Below are 27,965 nucleotides of genomic sequence, written 5' to 3'. Positions count from 1 at the left end.
CCTCGAACCGCACATCCACCCGTCCGGAGCAGGGACTTGAGCTTCCAGCTAGCCTCAGCTCTGCTGGCTCTGGAATAAAACAGCAGGGCTTACTGAATCAGTTCAGCTCAGAGGCTGCTGTGTGACTATTAGAGGTAGGCTTGGTATTCACATCTAGGAATGCATTGTTCCATTGTTCACTTATAAAGAATACACAAACCTTTCCCTTAAGGTCTGTTATAAGTTGTCCTGCTTTGTAGTCTCTTTACTATTGGAAATTATGAGATTGCTAATTTTAATCAGCACTGCAGCAGAAAATTACAAATTTGGCTCAAATGAACGGTAAACAGGTAACAATTCACAATTGTATAGGAATAAGACATCTTTGACATGTTTGGATACCCTTCCCTACCTGTACTTAATACAGTATGTCACTGTAAAATGACTAATTGTATGCATTACTTTTACAATTGGATATTTCTATGTGTGATATCAGTTAGAATGAATCTAATAATTCTCAAGGGTCAAGTCAATGAAATACGAACCCACCTGATCAGTGCTCCTGAGTGAGGTCTTCAGAGCAGGTCTTGGGTATGCTGGAGACAGTCGACTTCTTTTCCACTGTTAAAAACAAACAAAAAAATTGTGTTTTATTCACACTGCTAAAGCATGGGTATGTTTTGTCTCTTGGTGGTGAGTACAGTGGAGACATGTCCACAGGGAAGCTCACAGGTGCAGTATGCCAACTTGTATCCCTAAAGTTTCATCTTGTAAACTCATACTGAAGGAATGAGTTTACAAGCTGGAATACGTAGTGCATTAATCCTGAATAAATAACTAAATCAATTAACAAATACCACTGTAGCTGAGCACAGCCCTGCTCTGGCCTCTCCAGTGTGGTGGGTATTACAGTAAGTTTGGTCAGGGCTCAGTATCTGCTGCTCTAGGGTTGGAGATGTCAACGAGACCCCTCTTAGAAAGAGCAGTGCCTCCAATAACACAACTTCACGTTGTATTGCTGGTGTTCGGGGAGGCATGTTCCGGTTATCACTGGAACAGGATTTAAAGCTGTGGTCTTTCGGGTGGCTGTTTAGCTGCTGAGCCATTAGGTCACCAGCAGAAGAAAATTAGAGAGAGATCTTTACCTTTGCAGTCAATCTCAGCCACCTCATTGTCCCAGCATTCGTTTTGACCCCAGGGTGAAGATGGACACTGCCACAGTGTAGAGTCATGCCTTCTGCATTCAACATTATCAAGCCACTTGAGCGCAGTGCTGGATGCTGGAAGTGGCATTGATATTTCAGAACTCTCTCCACAGTTGACCTCACGGCATATCATCTTAACTGTGTTTTTATCCATGCCGTTATAGCAGACGCTGCCCCAGGTGCCATTGTAGAAAACCTCTGCCAGTCCAGAACAGCCCCGAGACAGTCTCAGCTTCTTGAACTCTGTGTCACAAACAATAGAAATACGTTAGCAAGATGCATGTAGACATTCCAGATTACAAAACTTCTGCTTCATTAAAACATTTTCAGTAAAAGTGAAATCATGAAATGGATTAACTACCCCCTGCCCGGTGGAGGCGAGCATACATACTCCTTGGTACATTTCTTAATTATTGGAAATGTTAAACAAATTGCAATCAAAATAAGCACAAATGCAATCAGAATGAATAAATACAAACAGCTCAAGTAAAACATTTTAAAACCATTGTTGTGCGTTTATGTTTTCATTTATATTGCTTCCTTCATAACTTTCATATCTCACTAACACCTTACAAAATCCTGCTGTTAAACTGAAAGGTAAAGTCTTATCCAACTGGCCTTTTCCCTTTCTTTTAAAACCAATTACCCGTCTTCATCTATTTTACATTTATCTAGAGAAGCGCTTACTCAATTGTGAAGCAACTTGACGTTATCTAAGACAGTCACTTTGTGTGTCAAACTTCCATTATTACATGTGAATACAGTGAATGGAAATGTTTAATTTTAATGAGCATAGCCTGTAGTTTCATTTCCTGTGCATGTATGAAGACACAACATGTTGTTCGTGTGATTACTTTGCTGCAGGTTTCTATTGGTACAGTTATTGAATTGAAGTGTAAGGGTATGATTCACAGAGTCATGTGTAACATATAAAGATTCACAGTAGTAAGATGGCACAGTAGTGACTGATACATGAGCATACTAAATGAGAATTTTGCATTTATTTTTGTGGGGGCTGGCAGTGGGCTGGTTAGGCATGGTGAGTTATTGCAGTCCTGTACCTGAACACAAGACTCCCGCGTCCTCCTTGTGTTTGCAGTTGTGTTGCCCCCACCCTCCTGAGGCACACCCCCACAGAGTCGATTCGTTCCCCTGACAGCGCAGCTCGTCCAGCCAGATGGGTCCGGTCCCCTGGCCGAATGAGGCTGACACTGAGGCGTTGACTGCCGTCCCACACTGGAGCTGCTTACACACCACCTCAGCATCTGCCAGGTCCCAGGAGTCATCGCAGACCATCCCCCAGGAGCCGTTGTGATAAATCTCCACCCTCCCAGCGCAGGCACCTCCTCCCCCAACCAGCCTGAGGGCCGTGTGATCTAGGGGGAAAGAATCAGAGTCAGTGACCAATAATCAATTCAATAATAGTGTGTCGTCATACAGCCTGAATACCATGTGATCTAGAGGGACAGAATCAGTGATCAATAATGAATCAGAAGCATTAAGATCAACCCCTTTCAGCATTCAGTCTTGTTTCCAAAGAAGTTCTTGTGAGAGGTTTGAAGCAGTCTAGCTACAAAAGGGCTTATTATAAAAGCTGAAACATAAATGAGAAGTGTCCTTGTATTACAGGATGGACACCTCAATACATATGGAGATATTTTATTTGTGAGATCATGTTTTTGAAATGCACTCACTGGAGCACAGCACTGCTGCACCGTTACTGGTACTGCAGCTGACTTGCTGTGGAAGGCTGCAGTTTATCAGATGGGACTCGTCCCCGGTGCAGCGAATGCCTGTGAGACACACATCACTATGCCCTGTCCCGTATCGAGAGGAGTTAGAGACTTCCATTGCAGAGCCACAGTCCAGCTCTCCTGCACACCACGGAAGCCTCTGTGATGCCCCAGGAGTCGTGGAGAACTCTCCCCCAGGTCCTGTTGTAGTAAACTTCCACCCGGCCTTCACAACGACTCGGCCCGGCTGCCAACCGGACTCGACCTGCCTGTGCTGGGAGCAAAGGAGAGAGAGTAGAGTGCATGAACCACAAACCAGAGAGATTGCTATATATGGTACAGTATGAAAAAAACTAAATGGTTAAAATTGTTCACTTGGCAATGGAAGTTATAATGCAAGTTCATTCAGGAAAATGGAAGCCCTACATTTCGATACAGAGTTAGTCAGTGTGATTGCAGTGTTATGATATTCAGATGTGAGAATAGCGGACTGGAACTAGAAACGAGACATCAAAAAGGTTTTCTCTTATTGTGAAGTAAGATCTGAAAAGGCGCACTTCATGGTCACACGAGGGGGGTTCCATCTGAATATAAATCAATAGACCTTTTCAGCATCTCTCATAAAGTGAACACTATTCACCAGTACAAATAACACCAGCATCATTCTCATGAGTGCAGTCACCTCGTCCGTATTCAGAGACGGGGCACTTAAATAAGTCTGCCTCGCTGCCCTCACAGTTAAATTTATCAGCCCAGATTTGACCACTGCCTTGCCCAAAATGGGCCTGTCCAAGGATGGCTACAGCATATCCACAATTCAGTTGCTGACAGAGAAATGTGGCATCTTGCAGATCCCAATAGCGATCGCAGACTGTCCACCAGACTCCTTCATGATGCAGCTCCACTCGGCCAGAACAGGAATCAGAGCCATTCACCAGCCTGTACCCTGCGGAGTAAGCATATAGACAGTGAAGTTAGTGGAGTCGCTCCCTGTTACCTTTGCAGTGCATACATACCTGTTGCTAGTTGTAAAGCACTATCAGGTAATACATTAGTTCTTGATTCCTGATCATTGGAAATCTGTTTTACTAATCCGATCCTTGAGTCACATGTTCAGTGTATTTTTATTTAAAAATCAGTCATTTACAAGACTTGTTTCTCAACTGAATAAAATAAAGAATTAACTCAGTATACAAACAATTTATACAAGATGTGTTTTTCATTTCCTTAGGTGAAACGTTTGTCTTCTGGACTGCAATATTTTTACCTTTATTCACTGTAGAGATGCCCTTTACAAGATAATGGGTTTTCATAACTGTGAACGAGGTTCTGGGTGTCAAGTTGATAACTGAGAGTAGTTTTTTTTTTGGTTTTGACAACTGAGTTGACACGTTTTTTTTTGGTTTTTTTTTTTGTTTTTCCCGTGTCTACAAGTTTAGAATTGTATTTATTTTATTTATTTTTTGACAACTGAGGTGACACTGTTTTTTGGTCAGGTCGTAATGTGTCCAGTAATTAACGAGGAAAAGTTGGCTGTTATTATTTTTTCAGCTGTTGTTATTTTAAATGCCATACTCCCTAAAGAAAAAAAAAAACAACTCCACTTAAAAACTGGAGGAAACCGTTTAATTTTACCGCCGACATTTTTAAAATTGGAGCTTCTTCAAGACAGGTATGCAAGCCGTTCAGTCAGCATTATAAGAACCAATCAGAGTTCTCGAATTGCCACGTGATCGCGATGTCTACAGAAGTCGCTCAGGCGGTTGCTTGGAAGCAGCTGGTTCAAGTTGCAGGGAAGTCCACATAAGCGACTCAGGTGTGGACCCAGCTGAACAGAAGCAGCATGGCTACGCAGGGAGCTAGCAAGTGTTTGCAAACAAAAGGATGTTGAAACCTCGGAGAGTGAGGAGGATGACATTTTTAAAGAGACTTTAGAAGAAACATTATTTATTTAAGAGACTTTAGAAGAAACATTATTTATTTAAGAGACTTTAGAAGAAACATTATTTAGTTTTGTTCACTAACGTTGGTTAGTAAACAAAAACAACACGCCAACTGCTTTAAACATGTGGACATTTTTTGCCTTAAAAGTAAACAAACATAAACGAGCACCAAAAGGCTGATTGCTATGACGCTTTCTTTCTGTTTCCATCGCGGAAGCTGCATTTGCTGCCAATGCCATCTCGTTGGTGTGTGCGTGCAGGGGTTGCACAGTGGTGGATATTGTTTCAAACACATTTGTGTATGCAGATTTTGTACATTTTTTTTCAGAAAGCTCAGTTTCAGTTTTGTGTTACAGGATATTCTTCAGGGACAGCTGAAAGACAATTTAAGTTTCTGGCTTCGGTACAGCAACACGGCAGTAAAAACAGAAGCGTTCCAGATGAGAGGAAAATCCGCTTCCAGTCGGCTTTTAAAACACTCACTGCGGAAACTAATTGCCATTGATTGGTACTCAATTGTAAAGGTGAGGGAAAGGTGAAAACTGGAATGAAGACTTGCCAGGCTAGATTGTGTGTATGTTGATGTAATATAGATAGCGTATTCTTTTGAATTTAAGATGCAGCCCAAATTTCCCACCCTCAAATTGAGGAAAAAATAAAACATCAAATAAATATACATTTACAAAGACACCACCTCAATTACGCATATGGAGGCAGTTTGCGACCGTCTGCTATCACACACAATTACAGTGATGTGGTGCTTCTCATTTCCACTCGTGATTACTCACACATGTTTTTCTCCCAATTTGTGAACTGAGGTATTGCTTAGCATGTCGGAAAATACAGGGGTCTGATCAGCATTTCCGGTCTGTCCAAGCTGGTACTGTTTGTTATAACTGAGCCTAATAACGAAACGCTGAAATTGTAAAAGCGTCTCTTCGAATTCCTCAAGGAGATAATGACGCTTCTTAGAAAATGGCTGCCTGTACATCATGGATGATTCGAGATCGGGCAGTGACGTTTTGGTTCATCTTTTCTCAGCAGTAAGTCACGTTGTTGCTTTCGGCAGTCAGTCACATTGCTGCTTGTGTACTCAGGTAGTCTTGTCTTTTGTTTGTGATTTTAATGCACGCATCACTATACTGTACTCGAATTTAAGACACAGGCTACTTAATTCTTCAAGCTCGATTAACAAAGACACCTGGCTATTGCTCGTGCACATTATTTTTAACTGTTTTTTTTGTTGTTATTTAAATTGTGAAATTATGTATTTGTGAAGTCAACCTTAGATAAAATCTGTTGTGGATCTGTGAAATTGTATTTACATTATGACAGACAGAGATAATTATACCTATTTAATTATCTGTAACGGTACAATGTGTGCTGCTATTATTATTATTATTATTATTATTATTATTATTATTATTAGTTTTGATTAAGCAGTAACTTATACTAAACACTTCCCTGCTCATATACTGTTGTTATAACACGCATATTGTTCAGGTAGAAAGGAGCTGCTATGTGTAGAAACAAACAACGATGCAGAAAGTTATCAGCAGTAACATTAGATTCTTACCATATTTTAAATACTGAAAACAAAACTATGGCTGGAAAAATAAAGGTGTATTGGGAAATATTCATATTTATATTTGGGGACATTTTAAAAATACTATAATGTGACTTAAAAAAAGAAAATAGAATCAATGAAGTAAAGATTATTTCATCTTCCCTCGTAATGCTGATTTGAGAGAAATCAAACCTTAATACGAGCAGAAATATCTCTTTACACAACCTCGCCTACCTGACGTTTTATCTTTATATATTTACACTCTATTAACCAACATTTCCTCTGTCATTTTATAAACGGATCCAACAGTTGGTAACTTTATACATTTTCTGATTACTTCATACATTTACTCATGGACGTGGTTATTTGATAAATGAAGTATCATGTTAACAAATGACATAGAGATCTGATAGACCCATCAGCCTCAGGACTATTTTGTGATTTTCCAAGACAGTATAATGTTTACATAATTTTTGGTTAAATCATTTTCATATTTTCCTGTACATTTACAATATTATTCTTCCACATTGATGATTAAGGTAAATCTAGTTTTGTGTTTTGCATTCTGTAAGTTAAATAAACTTTCACGGTGTGTTAAACAGTGAATAATAATAATGAAATAGGTACTGAACCCAGATCTCCACAGGAAGTGAATATACTTAAACTACAGATGGTACCACTATGCATCGACAAGCTAACAGTTTTTATTATTATTATTATTATTATTTATTTCTTAGCAGACGCCCTTATCCAGGGCGACTTACAATTGTTACAAGATATCACATTATACATTATTTCACATTATACAGATACCACATTATTTTTACATACAATTACCCATTTATACAGTTGGGTTTTTACTGGAGCAATCTAGGTAAAGTACCTTGCTCAAGGGTACAACAGCAGTGTCCTCCACTGGGGATTGAACCCACAACCCTCCGGTCAAGAGTCCAGAGCCCTAACCACTACACCACACTGCTTTTGGAAACAAAATCATTTTAAACAACTGTAAAGCAGCCCAATTCTCTTTGTGGTTGCAGCACACATGTAGCGCTTATAATGCGGTAAAAAAAAAAAAAGTTTCTTCCATAATCTTATTATCTTCTTACCTTGGCAAATGCAAAGCATTAAATCATCTGCATGTTAGACTTTGTCGTAACAACTACTACACTGTTAGAACAGTAGGATCAAAGACTATAGAGTTTATCAATGAAGTTTAACATGTGTAAAACAGCATACTGGCTTCATGAGGTTCGGATCGGTGAGCCTTTCACCAAACCAGTGGTTTAAAGAGTTCAGTGGTTTAACCACGTCCATGGGTACATGTATAAAGTAATCAGAAAATGTATAAAGTTACCAGCTGCTGGATCCGTTTATAAAATGACATGACAGGGCATGTCAGAACTCCCTCACATCTTTTTTGTGATCTGGCAGGGCACCTTGCTGATCTTGTCGAAATCACAATACGAATTCACTTTATTGTTAATATGAGCTAATCTTATATTGCTGCTCTTTCAACTAAGCTCAATGTCCTTAGGATAGGACAGGAAGTGTAATGGCTCAATTGTATCCAATGTATATAAAAATGCTTTATGGTATGCTAAGCTTCTTGAAATTGTATTGGATGGATACAGGATGTTTATTACAGTTTCAAATGGCATTTTATTTATAAAAATAGTCTACCATGTAATTTAGGCAGGCATTTACCACTGGCAATGCTGCAAAACCTATTCCCGTATGAACATTGTCCAGGGGAGAAACATTTCAAACGCTATTCAGCACCCTGAGCTTCCCTGTATTTATTACTTTCCATTTGTTTTGGTGTGAGCTTCCATTAGTTGTATAGGTCTCCTTTGTGCAGTTTTAAAAGAAGCACAGAACAATATATATTTTCAATTTATAACAATAGCAGCAACACCAAGACAACTCCTCAGAGCAGCTCACAACTCACAAAACAGTTTAAAGAGAAATCTGACTGAGGCCAGCAGAGAGTTCCAAAGGTTAGGAGGATAATAGGAAAAGGCTCTTTCTCCCTTTGCTAAGGAATTGCAAGCGCCCTGTGTCAGGAGAATGCAAAGTGTGGCTAGGGATGTAAAGAGAGAGCAGTTCAGACAGATAAGGTAGAGCAATGCATTCACACACTGATAACCAATGTAATGAGGCTGTACAGGGGTAATATAAACATGCTGTCTGATTAAAAAAAGTTTTCAGTTTGCATGTCTTACTTTCTTTTACACTTGAGCCTCCTAAAGCAAAAACACAGAGCCCACATTGTAACAACTTTGAAAAAGAATTCTCATTGAAACATTTGTCTAAATGACTTGCTTGATATCCGCCCATAATGTTTATGGCCCCGGGTTAATAAACAAAGTTATAGACTCACCGAAACAGACAAGGCCCACATCGTTCCTGTGTGTGCAGCTCTGCTTCTTGCTGGGTGAAGTCAAACACTTATAGATCTGGGGCTCCTTTCCCTGGCACTGCATCTCCTCAGACCAGACCTTACCCTGCCCCTCTCCAAAAGGGGCTCCTCCCAGCACCTCTTTAGGAACTCCACACTTCAGCTCCCGACAGACAACCTCTGCATCCTGCCAGTCAAAGTCAGCATCACAGACCGTTCCCCAGGTCTCTACATGCTGTACTTCAACTCTCCCAGAACAGAGATCGCTGCCACCACTTAACTGCACTGCTCTATGTCCTGAAATCACAAAACTGCAGACATTAGACTCTGGGAGCAAAGCAACAACAGTTAACAGATAATTACAAACTTCACCTTGGAAAACATGTGAATATTATTATTCAGTTAGTTCTTTCACCGAACCTCATACAAACATGACATGGTAATTCAAATATATTAAATTAAAAGTAAATAATATGCCATTGATGTAGCAAGATAGCAAGACAACATATTTTGAATCAGAGAGTTCAAGAAAGCAATAAAGGATCCTGTCAGTAAGGCTGCCACCTAAACATCTTTATTTCCTTCATTATAAAACTCTGGGCACCTGACAAGTCTGATTCACTTATCTCTCTGGTTCATTTTTGTATTGTGTTACAATCACATACTGACTGAAAGGCTTTTAAATGATCCATTTTTAAGCAACAAAATGAAGACCTGCCTATTCCAGTTTTGTTTGTAGTCATGCTTGTTTTATATATATACAGAGCAGTGAACAGTTTATGCTGCCACAGTGCAGTAGTCTGTAGATGTGAAATGAGCAAAACCGTCATTAGTGACAAGTAGCAGTGTGGGGATGGTAATTTAAAACGTCAGTTTCTGTCTTTGTTTATTCAAGCAACACACTTTCTGTCCTATCCAAAGGACATTGAGCTTAGTTGAAAGAGCAGCAATATAAGATTAGCTCATATTAACAATAGAGTGAATTCATATTGTGGTTTTGACAAGATCAGCAAGGTGCCCTGCCATATCACAAAAAGATGTGAGGGAGTTCTGATACTTTCTAAATGTTAGGAGTATTTGGATGATAATGGAAGTGCTTGAAGTCAGTAAACTGTCACAGAGGCATTTTCTGTACCCTATTCAAACTCAAGAACACAGGGAGGCTAATGAGGAAGCTGCTGAGTGAGGAGATTAACAAAAGGTTTCAATCGTAAACAAAGGAAGTCTTAATTATTGTCTTTTTTTCACTGATCAATGCAGCAATTAATGCAGCTAAACAGGATGCAGCCTGACCTTTGGAATGTAAAAACTTTGAACAGTGTTTTGGTGCCACCTAGAGGACACATTGCAGCACTAACCTCTGCCAAGATCCTGTAGACAAGCTGTTAAAACAGCCTATTACAAAAAGTAGTGAGGGTTATTTGTACATCTATTTAATGAGGTTGAAACTCAGTAAATAAATAAATTGCCTTTGCCCTTATATGTTATCATTCATTGTCTAGTATCATATTCCAGTTCATAAGAAGAATGAAACAATGTGAGAATCCTACACTGTTTTCCTGAAACATGCATTTTATACTGGGTTCAGATACCACAACGTTGTGTGGATCTGGAGAAGACAAAAGGGTCACAATCCCTGTTTTCTGGTGAACAGGTAATATGATGAAATGTTTTATTTGTTTGTATATTTTATTGACTATTGCAAAGAGGGGGTTATACCCTATCTAGGGATACCTCGATATTTAGTGTGCAAGCCGTCTAAGGGGGGTATATGGGGCATCAAAAGACGTGCCCCCATGCTTTCTGTATTGGTTATAATCGGCTACATGTTGGGGTGCTGCTGTTCGTGGCGTACGGCTTGCTCACTAAAATCTTTAGTGTTTTTGCAAAGAGGGGGTCTGTGACGGGGGACTGCCCCGTCTTTATGATCATGGTTGGGACTGGCAGGGAGGGGGTTAAAATTCCTCCCTGCCAGGAAAACATGTGAGAATGTGGCTGGAGCCCTAATTGACTAATTAGCAATTATTGATTAATTGGGCTCCAGCCACAGGGGATAAAAGCCAGGGGAGAGGCCCTGGCTAGGAGAAAGAGTTGTAGAGAGAGTTCTGGAAGGAGAAGGAGTGTTTTGTTTGTGCTGTGTTTTCTGTTCCAGTGAAGGCAACGCCCAGCCTGGAAACTTTATTTTGTAAGTTTTTGTTTTGTGTTTGTATTTTGTGTTTGAAACCTTTTTGTTTGGCCCTCGTGCTGGTTTATTTTGTATTTGTGTTTATTAAAACTTTATTTTTGAACTTTAAAACTGTCTCTGAGTCTCAAACCTCGGTCAATCCTGTCACAGTTGGTGTTCAGAAGTGGGATAGCGCCACCTGGAGGCTCAGAGCAGTAATTTTTTTTTCTTTCTTTTTTGGGAGTTTTTGTTTTGGGGGGGAAAATGGGGAAAAAGAGCAGACAGCGGCAAAGGCAGGAGATGCAGCAGCCGAAGAAATGTAGGCTGCTGCAACAACAGCCACCCCAGCTGGAGGACCCAGCCAGTCTTTTCCCCTGGTGCTCATGGTGCGGGATGCTGGACCATGGATGGAGATCCTGCCCAGAAGTGCTACCAGCAGACTGGTGTGGGCGCGGTGAAGTCTATGGCCACAACTGGGCAGGACGCCCCTACGCCCTGGCCCAGGAGGAGGCAGATGACGACGGGGAGTTGTTTTTAAAAAGTCTCGCGGCAGAGTTGTGCACTGGCTGTGGGGCATATGGGCACACAGTGGCCATCTGCCCCACGCAAACAGAGGGGAGAAGACATGGGAGGAAGAGGAGTGGTGCACCCAGTGCATGCAGTACGGGCATGAGGAGCACCACTGCCCGGAGGTGTTACAGGACACAAACCTGGAGTGGGAGGAGCCCGAACGTCCTGCGCCTGAGTGGGAGGAGCCCGAACGTCCTGCGCCTGAGTGGGAGGAGCCCGAACGTCCTGCGCCTGAGTGGGAGGAGCCCGAACGTCCTGCGCCTGAGTGGGAGGACCCCGAACGTCCTGCGCCTGAGTGGGAGGAGCCCGAACGTCCTGCGCCCAAGAGGGAGGAGTCGGTGCGTCCAGAGCCCAAGAGGGGGGAGTCGGTGCGTCCAGAGCCCAAGAGGGGGAAGGCCCAACGTCCACGGTCCAGGTATCCACCAGCAGAGGGAGAGTTCCTGCTGGTTTTGCCTCCATCACCGTCACCAGCAGAAGGAGCATGCCTGCTGGTTCCCCTGCTGCCGCCGTCCCGAGAGCCAGAAGAGGAGGAGCTGTCGTCCCGAGAGCCAGAAGGGGAGGAGCTGTCGTCCCGAGAGCCAGAAGGGGAGGAGCCGCCGTCCCGAGAGCCAGAGAGGGGTGAGCCGCTGTCCCGAGAGCCAGAAGGGGAGGAGCCGCTGTCCCGAGAGCCAGAAGGGGAGGAGCTGCCGTCCCGAGAGCCAGAAGGGGAGGAGCTGCCGTCCCGAGAGCCAGAAGGGGAGGAGCTGCCGTCCCGAGAGCCAGAAGGGGACGAGCTGCTGTTCCCGCCTCCGCCAGCAGAGGGAGACGAGCTGCTGTTCCCGCCTCCGCCAGCAGAGGGAGACGAGCTGCTGTTCCCGCCTCCGCCAGCAGAGGGAGACGAGCTGCTGTTCCCGCCTCCGCCAGCAGAGGGAGACGAGCTGCTGTTCCCGCCTCCGCCAGCAGAGGGAGCCGAGTTGCTGTTCCCGCCTCCGCCAGCAGAGGGAGACGAGTTGCTGTTGTTTCCGCCTCCGCCAGCAGTGGGAGACGAGTTGCTGTTCCCGCCTCCGCCAGCAGAGGGAGACGAGTTGCTGTTCCCGCCTCCGCCAGCAGAGGGAGACGAGTTGCTGTTCCCGCCTCCGCCAGCAGAGGGAGACGAGCTGTTGTTCCCGCCTCCGCCACTAGAGGGAGACAAGCCGTTGTTCCCGCCTCCGCCACTAGAGGGAGACGAGCCGCCGTTCCCGCCTCCGCCACTAGAGGGAGACGAGCCGTTGTTCCCGCCTCCACCAGCAGAGGGAGATGAGTTGCCGTTCCCGCCTCCGCCAGCAGAGGGAGCCGGGCTGCCGTTCCCGCCTCCGCCAGCAGAGGGAGCTGGGCTGCCGTTCCCGCCTCCGCCACCAGAGGGAGCCGGGCCGCCGTTCCCGTCTCCGCCTCCCGAAGGTCCGCTGCTGCTGCCGTCGCCTCCCGAGGGTCCACTGCTGCTGCCGTCGCCTCCCGAGGGTCCGCTGCTGCTGCCGTCGCCTCCCGAGGGTCCGCTGCTGCTGCCGTCGCCTCCCGAGGGTCCGCTGCTGCTGCCGTCGCTTGGGGTCTTCGGGAATCCTGCTTCGCCTGGGGTTGCCAGGGATCCTGCTTCGCCTGGGGTCGCTACACTATGGCCGGAGCCCCACGGAGGGGAGTTGCTGGCCATGAAGAGGGGGAGGGAGGTCAGGAGACCAGCTCCCCCAGCGGCACTTTCGTGGCAAGATAGTGTGTGGCCGGAGCCCCGGAAGAGGGAGCTGCCGGCCACGAAGAATTGGGTGGTGCCGGACGTCCCACCATGGCCACCCCCATGGACACTGTGCTTCCCCCTCTTCCGGGACTGAGACTGAGGGGGGAGGTGGCCATTTAGGCCATGTTGTGCTTGGCACAAGGGGGGGGATATGTGACTGGGGACTGCCCCGTCTTTATGATCATGGTTGGGACTGGCAGGGAGGGGGTTAAAATTCCTCCCTGCCAGGAAAACATGTGAGAATGTGGCTGGAGCCCTAATTGACTAATTAGCAATTATTGATTAATTGGGCTCCAGCCACAGGGGATAAAAGCCAGGGGAGAGGCCCTGGCTAGGAGAGAGAGTTGTAGAGAGAGTTCTGGAAGGAGAAGGAGTGTTTTGTTTGTGCTGTGTTTTCTGTTCCAGTGAAGGCAACGCCCAGCCTGGAAACTTTATTTTGTAAGTTTTTGTTTTGTGTTTGTATTTTGTGTTTGAAACCTTTTTGTCTGGCCCTCGTGCTGGTTTATTTTGTATTTTTGTTTATTAAAACTTTATTTTTGAACTTTAAAACTGTCTCTGAGTCTCAAACCTCGGTCAATCCTGTCACAGGGTCATAACCTATCTTGGGATACCTCGATATTTTGTGAGCAAGGCGTCTAAGGTGGTAAATGGGGTGAAACAAGCGGGTAATATAGGGTACCGCTATGCTGCTGATACAAATTTGTTATTAATATTTTCATTTTTTTTTTATTTTAAAGAAGGAGCGATTATTTTTTTAATAGTGGCAATATATTAATTGAGCAAGATGTGTAAGTGAGTTAAAACACACAGAAAAATGACAGGCGCTTTGTCAAGTACACCGCGAATAAGGAACCGGGAAGATGTAACCAACATCCAGGTGGTGATTCTGACAGGCTACAGACCACACCCACAAACATAGAGACTTGGGAACACAATTACTAAAACAAGTGAATACTAATGTAAAAACACAACAGCATACGAAACACTGCACTGCTGATACGTGCTTTACTGACAAGAAAAAAAAAATGACTGTGTTGAAACAGTGCCAGTGTCAGGGAGTAAAGTTCTACTTTGCCTACGCATTAATCCAGCCCTGACTAGGGAGACAATTTCCATGCAAGGATAGGAAAAGGTAACCCAATCCCTGCCAGCCCATCACCACAAACACACAACACATACATTCATAGTTTACATTAATATTGTGAAACAGGGGACACTTCACAGTGTCACAGAATTACTGATGAAAATAATAATTCTGATGAAAAGTCAAAAGAGTTTGGTGTTTACACACATATTTATACTGTATAATCGTAGTATTTGAGTTTCCTGATTGCAAAGAGAACGACTCGGAATGATTGCAACCATCATACAAAGGGAAGGGGGCTGTCAATCAAAGGAAGACTAGAAACTTAACCTGAAGATACTTACCCTTTAAGTACTGCTACAATCCAATGATTTCTAAATTGATAGATTACAAATGTATCTCAAAACCTGAAATACATCCACACAAAGTGCAATACATGTGTAAACTGGATCAGAAATTTTTCAAAAAAAAAAAAAAATTTGGAAGGAAATTAATCTTAAGTACGCAGTGTCAGACATGAAGAAAATGGCAGAAATAGCAGTAATCTGTGTTGATTGTTTTAATTACAGAAACACCTGCCACCCGAGCATGTCTCTAGTCTGTCATATTTAATGTCTTGCCCATGAAGGTGCTTTTATGTATTATTGCATGACACATAAATCAGTGTGATGAGCTGCACATTGGAGGAGTGCTACAGAGGGCAGGTGGTCCTGTTTGTTTGACCCCTGTATATTGAGTAAGTGTTTCTGTGATGGAATGTGTGTCTCTTACCTGAACAGATCACTCCAGCGTCCCAGGCGTGAGTGCAGAAAAAGGTCTCACCCCACCCCAATGACCCACAGTCCCGCAGGGCAGAGTGAGAGCAGGAAACAAGCGCCAGCCAGATGGTTCCAGAACCGACTCCGAAGTGAGCATCGATTGGTGCTGATACAGCAGATCCACAGCCCAGCTGTTTACACACAACTCCTGCATCCTCTATATCCCAGCCAGCACTACAAACTGTCCCCCACTGTCCCTCATGAAGAATCTCCACTCTCCCAGCACAGGGACTGCCTCCATTCACCAGCCTCAGATCATCACCGCCTTTAAAAAGAGAAAAGGGAATCAGAGAAGGGAGTCTGCACAGGCCCTGCCACAAGAGAACACGAGTTTATAATCACACACTGTTTACACTGCATGGAGTTGTATTATTCTCCATATCACAAAGCTTCCCAAGTAAACATCAGCAGTAAAACTCCTCTATATATATTTCATGTATTGAAATGTTTTCATGATGTTCACACGCTGCATAAGGCGTGTGCTAAGAAGGGTTTCCACCAAGTCTCTGAGATAACACTACAGCAGGTAAAGTACCTGACAAATATTAAACTTTAATGTTTAGTTAATGTTGGTCCAAAGAAGCAAAGTGAATGACAGAATAAAAGGCAGCAATGGTACAAGAAGCTCTACAATGCCCAGAACAGCGATGTTGTTACATCAACGTATTTCTAATTGTTATCAACTGTATGGGATATTTTCAAAACTATTTATTAAACATCATGTCATTAGAATTACACAGCAGCGCGCATTACAAAATGCAGTGAGCAGTATTGTGTAGAATGAGTAACATCCTACAGCATTGCTTTTGAATGCTACACAATGTAAAGTGCAGAGCGCAATTACTGAGTAATGGAAACAGAAATACCAGACATCAACTTTCCATACCCATCTGTGTACAACATGCAAGTCAGCAGCTTTATTTATTCATTTCTTAATACATTCAAACGACACTATAATAAACACATAAATGATCTTCTCCACACATATATTCACAATGCAGGAGTATCAAGTTCTTCCCGACAATGTTAAGGATAGATGGAATACATTTAGATTTCAAGTATCAAATCGAGAGTTTCTTTTAGTTTTCTTTTTATAGAATAAACACGAGGGTCATGTTATAACAGCAATAAGCCACTCCTCGTGCCTCACAGCCCACCCAAGTGTGCAGTTATTAGGAACAGCACCAAACAACATGGAACACAACCAGAACACTATACAAGTGGAACGGAACACAACCAGAACACTATACAAGTGGAACGGAACACAACCAGAACACTATACAAGTGGAACGGAACACAACCAGAACACTATACAAGTGGAACGGAACACAACCAGAACACTATACAAGTGGAACGGAACACAACCAGAACACTATACAAGTGGAACGGAACACAACCAGAACACTACACAAGTGGAACGGAACACAACCAGAACACTATACAAGTGGAACGGAACACAACCAGAACACTATACAAGTGGAACATAATACATTGATTATTTTTTTAAAACTTGTTATTGCATTTTAATTATTTAGGAGGCAATAACCAAACACACAGTAAACCCTGTCTAATGCTGCCCCTCTACACACCAGCATTCTGTATCAGCATCATTTATTAGGGTCCCAGAAAAAGAGATTTACCTGGTTTACCAACTACTGCATGATATAAAAGTAATTTTGTAAAGTTAGAATTTCAGGGTATAGTCCTACATCAACAGAACTCCTACAGATTTTCAAAGTGTTAACTTAGTTTGTCATTTATACCTTTTTCAGGTACATTACTACATTTCACAGCAGCTCCCTCTATCAAGCAGCACCCTGTATTGGGCAGCACACTTTTCTGGTCCTATGCGATGCCGGGTTAGACAGGTTTCTCTAGACACACTTGCTGGGCTTCTCAAACCCGGTCCTCTGGACCCCATGTGTCTTCTGGTTTTCATTCCAACTGAGCTCTCAATCACTTAACTACAAACGCTTAATTCAACCTATAATTTGCTTAATTAGACCTTTTTAATTGTTCTCAGCTCCTAAAAAGTTGCAGAATTTAAGTTAACTTGAAATCTCCAGGTGTTTAAGAGCTGAACACAATTAAAAAGGCCTCATTAAGTGAATTATTAGTTCAATTAAGGGTTTGGTGAAGTAACTGAGAGCTCGGAAGGAAGACTAGAAGACACTGGGGTCCCGAGGAGCGGGTTTGAGAGCCCCTGCACTATATGATGATACACATTCTGTAACAAAGCAATACTGAAAGAAACTAGAATTCAATAAGAAACGTTTCGACTAGAAGTCTTTATCAATGTCTTCAGTCCAAACAAAGAGTTCTAATCGAAAGGATCCTCATTTATTTATTTATTTATTTATTTATTTATTGTATTTCTTAATTCAGCACTGTTGAGTGTTTAATAGCTGTGGATGAATCTCTGTAATATGTTTTACAAATGCTCCATTGCTGACTGACTGCTTGTTGTATGAAACACATTTCATATAAAGATATTTAGCTGAAATATTAATTGTTAATGTTTATAGATATAGTATATTTCTTTATTTTATTTCAATACTGGAATGTTCCAACTGTAGGATTTATTTTCTTCTTCAGACATTTTTTGAATGAAGTGCAGCAAAAAAAAAAGCCTTTTTGAGTGTTTTGCTTTTCTTAGGAAAATAAACATTCAAAATAAACTGCGCTATTTTACTTTTCCTATTGCCCCTAAATGCATTTGCACTGTAATACCCTGACACACCCAGGGTCAGCAAGGAAACACAATGTAGCATAACATGAAATAATAATAATAATAATAATAATAATAATAATAATAATAGAATGAATTAAGAAAAAAAATCTAAACATTAAACCCTGCAGTAGACCTATAAGATTATGTCTGGTTTGACTCTGCCAGTAACTATGCTGACACAATTTAAAAAATAATTGAAATAATTCATAATACATTCATATGTGTATTGCTGTTTTATTTTTTAAGTTGAAAAAGTCAGTTGAAAATCTTGCTAAATTGTATTTTTATCAGCGAGTCAGATTAGCCAGTCACAATTTCTTCAAGTCAGTCGTAAAGCCTAAATTCAGCTGTACCTGGGTAGCATTTCACACAATGTTTTAATGTAGATATACCAGTATAAGAAATGTACCTGAAGCAAAAGCAAAGATTCTGTTTTCTGGGAAGTTTTTATATCTGTATATATTATATGTACAAATGTTAATTAGTTTAATAATAATAATAATAATAATAATAATAATAATAATAATAATAATAATAATAATAGCAGATAAATATACCTGTATAATAATCTCTGTCTCTCATAATATAAATGCACGTTTTACAGATGCAAAACAGATTTCATCTATAAATGATTGAATAAGGTTGACTTCATATATTACAAATACAAAATCGTGCAGTTACGATTAAAATAAAATGCATTCTTCGAGGTTGATTAAGAAAGACACCTGGACGTGCAAGCGATTTTCAACTAGGGCTTTTATTTTCTTTTTTTAAATTAATTAATTAATTTTAATTTAAATTATGTGAAGTTATGTATTTGTGAAGTCAACCTCATTCAGTCATTTAAAGAAACAATCTGTTGTGGATCTGTAAAACTGCATTTACATTATGAGAGACAGAGATTATTATAGATTTATAAGCTATTATTATTATTATTATTATTATTATTATTATTATTATTATTATTATTATTATTATTATTATTGTTAGTTTTGATTAAGCAGTAACTTATACTAAACAGTTCCCTGCTCATATACTGTTGTTATAACACGCATATTGTTCAGGTAGAAAGGAGCTGCTGTGTGTAGAAACAAACAACGATGCAGAAAGTTATCAGCAGTAACATTAGATTCTTACCATATTTTAAATACTGAAAACAAAACTATGGCTGGAAAAAGTGTATTGGGAGATATTCATATTTATCTTTGGAGACATTTTAAAAATACTATAACGTGATTTTAAAGAAAGAAAATAGAATCAATGAAGTAAAGATTATTTCATCTTCCCTCGTATTGCTGATTTGAGAGAAATCAAACCTTAATACGAGCAGAAATATCTCTTTACACAACCTCGCCTACCTGACGTTTTATCTTTATATATTTACACTCTATTTACCAACATTTCCTCTGTCATTTTATAAACCGATCCAGCAGCCGGTAACTTTATACATTTTCTGATTACTTCATACATTTAATCATGGACGTGGTTATTTGATAAATAAAGTATCATGTTAAAAATGACATAGAGATCTGATAGACCCATCAGCTCCAGGACTATTTCGTGTTTTATCAAGACAGTATAATGTTTAAATAACTTTTTGCTAAATCGTTTAAATATTTTCCTGTATATTTCCAAAATTATTCTTCCACATTGATGATTAAGAACCCTGACACAGCTCTCTGCTAGAAATAAACCCAATATCTGCACCTGGGTGAATAAAACCAGCAGCACCGAGATCACTGATATACAAGCACACAAGATTACACTGCACATTACACATGCCAGATTGGAAAGAGAGAATTACGTAATTAGATGGATGTGTAAGATCCTTTAAAACATTTTTTTTTATCTCATCCAGCATGTCAATTAAACTTGACGTTGTCCGTCATAAAACTAAACATCTATTTATCAATCACAAACACACACTGAATAACCAGGGCATAGGCAAATATAAGCAGAGGAGCCCTGTTTTTTTCCGCTCCAGGACTGTATCTCATCACACGGTTTTGATTGATTTCAAAATGTTACCAATCAGACAAATCTCACTGGGATGCAACTCCATCAACAAAACAAATCAATACATAAAAGCGACAATTTGAGGAAGCAGCAGTGAGAAAATTGCAGCAATACAAGATATACAAATGAACAACATAAGACATAATGTAGAAGGGTCCTGCGCCAGCACCGTGAATAATAAGACTGTAAAACACTGAAGTTTATAATAAAATGATCATTCACCATGTAAAAAAAAATAATAAAAAAAATAAAAATAAATAATAATAATAATAATAATAATAATAATAATAATAATAATAATAAATACAACTTAATAATAGACCACTTCAATTACAGGGGCATCAGATACAATTCAGCTTAAACAAATTGCTCTCAATGTTACAATTCAATTTTTAACATTTTAAACTGCTGCAGTACAACTTGTTCTTCAGTTCAACAGCAGCACTGCCTGACTATTCTGGTAGATTAACACACTATAATCTAGAAGTTACATCTTTGTGAAGTTGCAGGCTCACCAGCAGACACAGCCGTGGCACCATGAAGTGTTATTTCTGCAATGCAACACAGCTGGAAATACACTGTGCTTGAGCAGGGACTTTCTTTACAGTGAAACAAATTCAACTTGCACAATATATACTCAGTATTTTAGATCCCATTTTACTGCATTGAGAAGTTACTGTGTCCATCTGAACACCAGTATCCCCTCACCTAGGCTGGGTTTAGGCAGGTTTGCAGGTGGAACCCAGCCTCCAGAATCTATACCTCTACAGTTCTATCCCAGGTAACAAACTCAACAAATCAATCAATAAAAACAGCCTTGAAAGGAAAGCATCCTAATGGGCAGTTCTACCCACCAAGTCACTCAGTCCCTGGACCACTGAACCGGACTCCCTGTCTCAGAATAAATAACCGACTTCATTAAAAAGCTGTAAAGAAATAACAGCGTGGAACTTACTGGCTGGTGAGTGCAGAAGCAGGACAGTGAGACAGAAGATGGGCATGCAGCTCTCCATTGTTATCAGGACAGATGAACCCTCCTCTGAGCGAAGTCAAGACCTGTGCTTACCCCCCTGAGCCAACACAGCAACTGAGAGGGTGCTCAACGCCTCATAACACCAGCAGAAACACAGCCCCCCACCCCACCAATCACACTCAGCATGGCCTTTTTGAGACAGAAAACAGGAAGATTTCAAACAGGTGTGTTGACAAATCAGAGGGCTCTTTTCAGTGCTATCCATATATATCACTAATACATCACTGTTTCCTCCCAGACTGCCCAGCATTGATGAAACACACAATACGGAGGAAAGGGGGAGAGATCTGAAAAGTTAGAAAAAAAAACATATTTTTAAATTTGTATTTATGAAAAGCTTGAGAAAGCTGTGTGCAGAGAGCAAGGAACTTAGTAGTTATCTCTGAGCTCTGGGTTCAGACCCCAGCCAGGCTTCACTCTGCCTAAAGGCCTGGGTTTCGATACTCTTGCATTGCATATCTCTTCTGGGATGTCTTCTGTTTTTGTGTGATTGAAACTTAGGATTTCCAGAGCAGTGCTAAGTTTATGAAGCCGTTGTAATACCCAATTCTGTATCCCTATTTCTCTATGCCCTGTCCGTCACACAGCAGAGCCTTGTCTGTACAGGGCCGGGGCGGGATCAAAAGCTGTATTGAATTGGCAGACATGCCTGTCCTGTAGGATGCTTTCAACATGTAAGATACACACCAGGTTATATAGGCAGTAGTTTCTGTTACTTCTTTGGCAACAAGGCTAACATTGCAATAATTGTGAAAAAATTACTTATCTGATCTGGTCTATGCCATGGTGACTGCTCCTATTTGGCAGAAATGGGGGTAAATCTTGGGTAAGAACAGGTGGTAAGTATAGAGGCAGGCAATTCTGAGGTTCTGTAAGTCCCCTCTCCTTAGATCTTGTCACTACAGATTGGGAGCTTACAGCTCTCATCTTCACAAGCAGCTGTGTGACGTGAAGCTGTGGTCGTCTGTGTGCTGAAGCTGCTGATAACTGCTGCACAGAGTAACAGCACAGGGAGACAGTGTAATGAGAGTATTAGTGCTTGAGAAGATGCAGAGAGCTGAGAATGGGATCTTTTAGTTCTATTGAAGGTACAGCGCTGGGTGATGTATATGGAGTGCTTTAATGCTCATTAAGATCCTGTAGAGCCTTATACAAATATTATAATAGGAATCATTAAACTATGAATGAAAAGCAATAGTGAACTGTACTTTCAGTTGTAACAAGATACACCTCAATTTCCCAATGGGACATGTACTATGTATAATATTAACTATCATACATACTGTAATGTTCCAAAAAAAACAATGCATTTACCAGTGGTATACTGTGCCATTATAACATTGCTTTGGCAAGCAAAGCTCTCTGATTGGCTGAAAGGCCTGTACAACTCTCCTAACAATGCAGAGCTGAGGAGGCAGGTCCGAAGGGGCACTTAACTTATAAGAAGATCAAAGTGAGTCTGTTAGCAACTGTGAAAAGTGTAGCGGGGCCCTCTGGTTTTCTCACTGCTGGTATTGTAGGTTTTAATAGTATTAGTTATACTGCCCCACTTCTATACGAATTCCTAATCCGTACATAACACAGAATACCTACTGAGTACAGGATCTGTAAATGCTGCCAAAACCACACTGTGTGTCAGAATAGGGCTCTAACCACAGCCTGCTATTCAGAAGCCTGCATGACACGAAACAAACTTTTTAATGAGGAGCAGCATGCCCCCTAGTGGCTCAAGCAGTAAAAGCTTTTTCACTGCAGAATCTCTTTATTGATTTTACTGCTGGTAGAATCAGGCCAATTGAGCGTCGCCCGGGGAGGAGCTCCCGTCCACGGCCGGCTGTGGAATAGCCTGGACTCGAACCGGCGACGTCCAGGCTATAGCGCGCATCCTGCACTCTAGCGAGTGCTTTTACTGGATGCGCCACTCGGGAGCACCCAGATTTTTTTTTAATGCATTCTATTATTATTATTATTATTATTATTATTATTATTATTATTATTATTATTATTATTATTATTATTATTGTACATTGTGTTTCCACGAACACTCAAAAAGGGTTTTTTTTTTTGCTGCACTTCATTCAAACAATGTCTGAAGAAGAAAATAAATCCTACAGTTGGAACATTCCAGTATTGAAATAAAATTGAAAAGAAATATCTATATCTATAAACATTAACAATTAATATTTCAGCTAAATATCTTTATATGAAATGTGTTTCATACAACAAGCAGTCAGTCAGCAATGGAGCATTTGTAAAACATATTACAGAGATCCATCCACAGCTATTAAACACTCAACAGTGCTGAATTAAGAAATACAATAAATAAATAAATAAATAAATAAATAAATAAATGAGGATCCTTTCGATTAGAACTCTTTGTTCGGACTGAAGACATTGAAAAAGACTTCTAGTCGAAATGTTTCTTATTGAATTCTAGTTTCTTTCAGTATTGCTTTGTTACAGAATGCGTCGCATCATATAGAGCAGGGGCTCTCAAACCCGCTCCTCGGGATCCCAGTGTCTTCTAGTCTTCCTTCCGAGATCTCAGTTACTTAACTAAACCCTTAATTGAACTAATAATTCACTTAATGAGGCCTTTTTAATTGTGTTCAGCTCTTAAACACCTGGAGATTTCAAGTTAACTTAAATTCTGCAACTTTTTAGGAGCTGAGAACAATTAAAAAGGTCTAATTAACAAATTATAAGTTGAATTAAGCGTTTGTAGTTAAGTAATTGAGAGCTCAGTTGGAATGAAAACCAGAAGACACATCGGGTCCAGAGGACCGGGTTTGAGAAGCCCTGCAAGAGTGTCTAGAGAAACCTGTCTAACCCGGCATCGCATAGGACCAGAAAAGTGTGCTGCCCAATACAGGGTGCTGCTTGATAGAGGGAGCTGCTGTGAAATGTAGTAATTACTTTTATATCATGCTGTAGTTGGTAAACCAGGTAAATCTCTTTTTCTGGGACCCTAAAAAATGATGCCGATACAGAATGCTGGTGTGTAGAGGGGCAGCATTAGACAGGGTTTACTGTGTGTTTGGTTATTGCCTCCTAAATAATTAAAATGCAATAAAAAGTTTAATAAATCAATGTATTTTTTTTCCACTTGTATTCCATGTACTTTGGTATGATAGCATACCCATTTTATATATAATCTGATCTTCATATATACTGTGTGCTGTTCCTAATAACTGCACACTTGGGTGGACTGAGAGGCACGAGGAGTGTTCCGTTCCACTTGTATAGTGTTCTGGTTGTGTTCCGTTCCACTTGTATAGTGTTCTGGTTGTGTTCCGTTCCACTTGTATAGTGTTCTGGTTGTGTTCCGTTCCACTTGTATAGTGTTCTGGTTGTGTTCCGTTCCACTTGTATAGTGTTATGGTTGTGTTCCGTTCCACTTGTATAGTGTTCTGGTTGTGTTCCGTTCCACTTGTATAGTGTTCTGGTTGTGTTCCATGTTGTTTGGTGCTGTTCCTAATAACTGCACACTTGGGTGGGCTGTGAGGCACGAGGAGTGGCTTATTGCTGTTATAACATGACTCTCGTGTTTATTCTATAAAAAGAAAACTAAAAGAAACTCTCGATTTGAAACTTGAAATTTAAATGTATTCCATGTATCCTTAACATTGTCTGGAAGAACTTGATACTCCTGCATTGTGAATATATGTGTGGAGAAGATCATTTATGTGTTTATTATAGTGTCGTTTGAATGTATTAAGAAATGAATAAATAAAGCTGCTGACTTGCATGTTGTACACAGATGGGTATGGAAAGTTGATGTCTGGTATTTCTGTTTCCATTACTCAGTAATTGCGCTCTGCACTTTACATTGTGTAGCATTCAAAAGCAATGCCGTAGGATGTTACTCATTCTACACAATACTGCTCACTGCATTTTGTAATGCGCACTGCTGTGTAATTCTAATGACATGATGTTTAATAAATAGTTTTGAAAAAATCCCATGCCGTTGATAAAAATTTGAAATACGTTGATGTAATAACATCGCTGTTCTGTGCATTGTAGAGCTTCTTGTACCATTGCTGCCTTTTATTCTGTCATTCACTTTGCTTCTTTGGACCAAGAGTAACACCTCTGTGTCATTAAGCACTACAATGTCCTCAGAAACAGCCCTTATTGCTGTATTATTGATGCTAAACACCTGGGCGGAACATTAACTAGGTATCTCTATAAAGAGTCTCTCAAATATTATGAACAGGCTTCTAAATATACAAATAAAACTGCTAGAACGAACAGAACCATAATTATGAGTTCCAAATATGAAGCATCAAATACATGTCAATGACATTTCCTACAATAGTAAGCTTGTATTTGAACAATTATATATGATGTATGCATGCTTATCAGGGTTGTGCTACGCTTCTAGAAAAGTTTAATATTTGTCAGGTACTTTACCTGCTGTAGTGTTATCTCAGAGACTTGGTGGAAACCCTTCTTAGCACACGCCTTATGCAGCGTGTGAACATCATGAAAACATTTCTATACATGAAATATATATAGAGGAGTTTTACTGCTGATGTTTACTTGGTATGCTCTGTGATATGGAGAATAATACAACTCCATGCAGTGTAAACAGTGTGTGATTATAAACTCGTGTTCTCTTGTGGCAGGGCCTGTGCAGACTCCCTTCTCTGATTCCCTTTTCTCTTTTCAAAGGCGGTGGTGATCTGAAGCTGGTGAATGGAGGCAGTCCCTGTGCTGGGAGAGTGGAGATTCTTCATGAGGGACAGTGGGGGACAGTTTGTAGTTATGGTTGGGATATAGAGGATGCAGGAGTTGTGTGTAAACAGCTGGGCTGTGGATCTGCTGTATCAGCACCAATCAATGCTCACTTTGGAGCCGATTCGGGAACCATCTGGCTGGCTGGAGTTTACTGCAGAAGCTCTCACTCTGCCCTGAGGGTCTGTAGTTCATTGGGGTGGGGTAAGACCTCTAGCTGCACTCACGCCTGGGACGCTGGAGTGATCTGTTCAGGTAAGAGACACACATTCCATCACAGAAACACTTACTCAATATACAGGGGTCAGACAAACAGGACCACCTGCCCTCTGTAGCACTCCTCCAATGTGCAGCTCTTCACACATATTTATTTGTCCTACATGGCACAAGGCAGCCCCAGCTCAACAGAGGAAGCTGGTAGTCAACGAGATGCAAAAGCAGAAGAGGATGAGGTGTGTAAAGGCCGTTTCCCAGGCCAAGCACAGAGAATGGATGAGATGGGAGAGTGTGGAACAACGCAAGATTGGCTGGCAAGACCTATGGTCAATGGAACAGAGCAGGATCAGTTTCCTCATCAGGTCAACATATGATGTTCTCCCATCTCCACAGAACCTAAACCTCTGGGTAGGAGAGGATCCCTCATGTCCTTTGTGTTCATCACCTGCAACATTAAGGCACATTTTGACAGGATGTAAGGTGGCTTTTAGCCGACGGTTTACTTGGCGCCATGACCAGGTGCTGTGATGTTTGGCCTTAGCATTGGAAGACAAGCGTAACATAACCAATAAGTTGCCACCAGTTCCATCAAAACATTACACACAAAAGACAACATTCCTCCGTCCAGGAGAGCAACCACCAAGAAAAGGTGTTAAAACCAAGCCTCGCCCAGGACAACTGGAAGCTGCTAGAGACTGGAAAATGCTGGCAGATGTTGGTCAACGGCTTATTTTTCCACCGGAGATTGCCACCACTAACCTTCGACCAGATATTGTCTTGTAGTCCTGATCAGCACGCCTTGTTCACCTGGTAGAGTTAACAGTGCTATGGGAGGATGCTGTAGATGAGGCGTATGAGAGGAAGAATCTGCGGTATGCTCAACTAGCCACTGAAGCAGAACAGCGAGGATGGAGAGTCCGGGTTTACCCAGTGGAAGTGGGTTGTCGAGGATTTGTGGCACACTCTACAACCCGGTTTCTCAGAGACGTCGGATTCAGTGGCCAAGAGTTGCGTCGCACAGTGAAGAACTTATCTGAAGAAGCAGAGAGGAGCAGCAACTGGCTGTGGTTGAGACGGAAAGAGTCTGGCTGGGGATCTCAAGCACAACAGAAAGAAAGAAACGCTCATGTACGGGTAAGTAAGCTGGGCTGAGTTGAGTGGGAGACGGAGGGGGGTGATGCTGGGATGCCAGAATCACCGTCGAGCCCTCTTGAGGTGTCGTGGGCTAGTCGACGAAACACTAAGGATGGAAGGTGCCCACTTGAAGACCCCAGAGATGTACCCTACTAAGCTCAATCCAGACGGTTGTCATGCTGATGCGCTGGGGAGGCCGCACTGTGGTTGATCCCCGGAGCCAGCATCGCAGCCGTTGTGTGTGCTGATGCGCTAGGGAGGCAAATAAGCTGATCCCTGGAGCCAGAATTACACTTCAGCCACCAACACCAGGCAGAAGGATATCTACATCATCATATGGAAGGAAACGCAAATGGATGGAGACACATATGGATCACATTAGTTTACTGTAAAGCTACGTCTTAGTTGGTGCTTATTTTGGCGAGAGCCGAGTTCAAATCAGCATGAAGTTTTAACATCTACTCTTGTGTAATGGAAATCATTTTAGAGGAGTTTTACTGCTGGGAAGATCTGTGATATGGAGAATAATACAACTCCATGCAGTGTAAACAGTGTGTGATTATAAACTTGTGTTCTCTTGTGGCAGGGCCTGTGCAGACTCCCTTCTCTGATTCCCTTTTCTCTTTTTAAAGGCGGTGATGATCTGAGGCTGGTGAATGGAGGCAGTCCCTGTGCTGGGAGAGTGGAGATTCTTCATGAGGGACAGTGGGGAACAGTTTGTAGTTATGGTTGGGATATAGTGGATGCAGGAGTTGTGTGTAAACAGCTGGGCTGTGGATCTGCTGTATCAGCACCATTCAATGCTCACTTTGGAGCCGGTTCTGGAACCATCTGGCTGGCTGGAGTTTACTGCAGAAGCTCTCACTCTGCCCTGAGGGACTGTAGTTCAT

The 27,965-nt window shown here is 41.6% G+C and overlaps 1 pseudogene; it reads right to left on the bottom strand.

Annotated features, from left to right (window-relative positions):
• Positions 1–532: 532 nt before the first annotated feature.
• On the bottom strand, positions 533–27,965 carry LOC131706909 (scavenger receptor cysteine-rich type 1 protein M130-like; annotated as a pseudogene).

Source organism: Acipenser ruthenus, chromosome 38, assembly GCF_902713425.1.
Source record: "Acipenser ruthenus chromosome 38, fAciRut3.2 maternal haplotype, whole genome shotgun sequence".
Taxonomy (NCBI): Eukaryota; Metazoa; Chordata; class Actinopteri; order Acipenseriformes; family Acipenseridae; genus Acipenser; species Acipenser ruthenus.
Note: the sequence above shows the minus strand (reverse complement) of the source record. Positions and strands in the feature narration are given on the sequence as shown.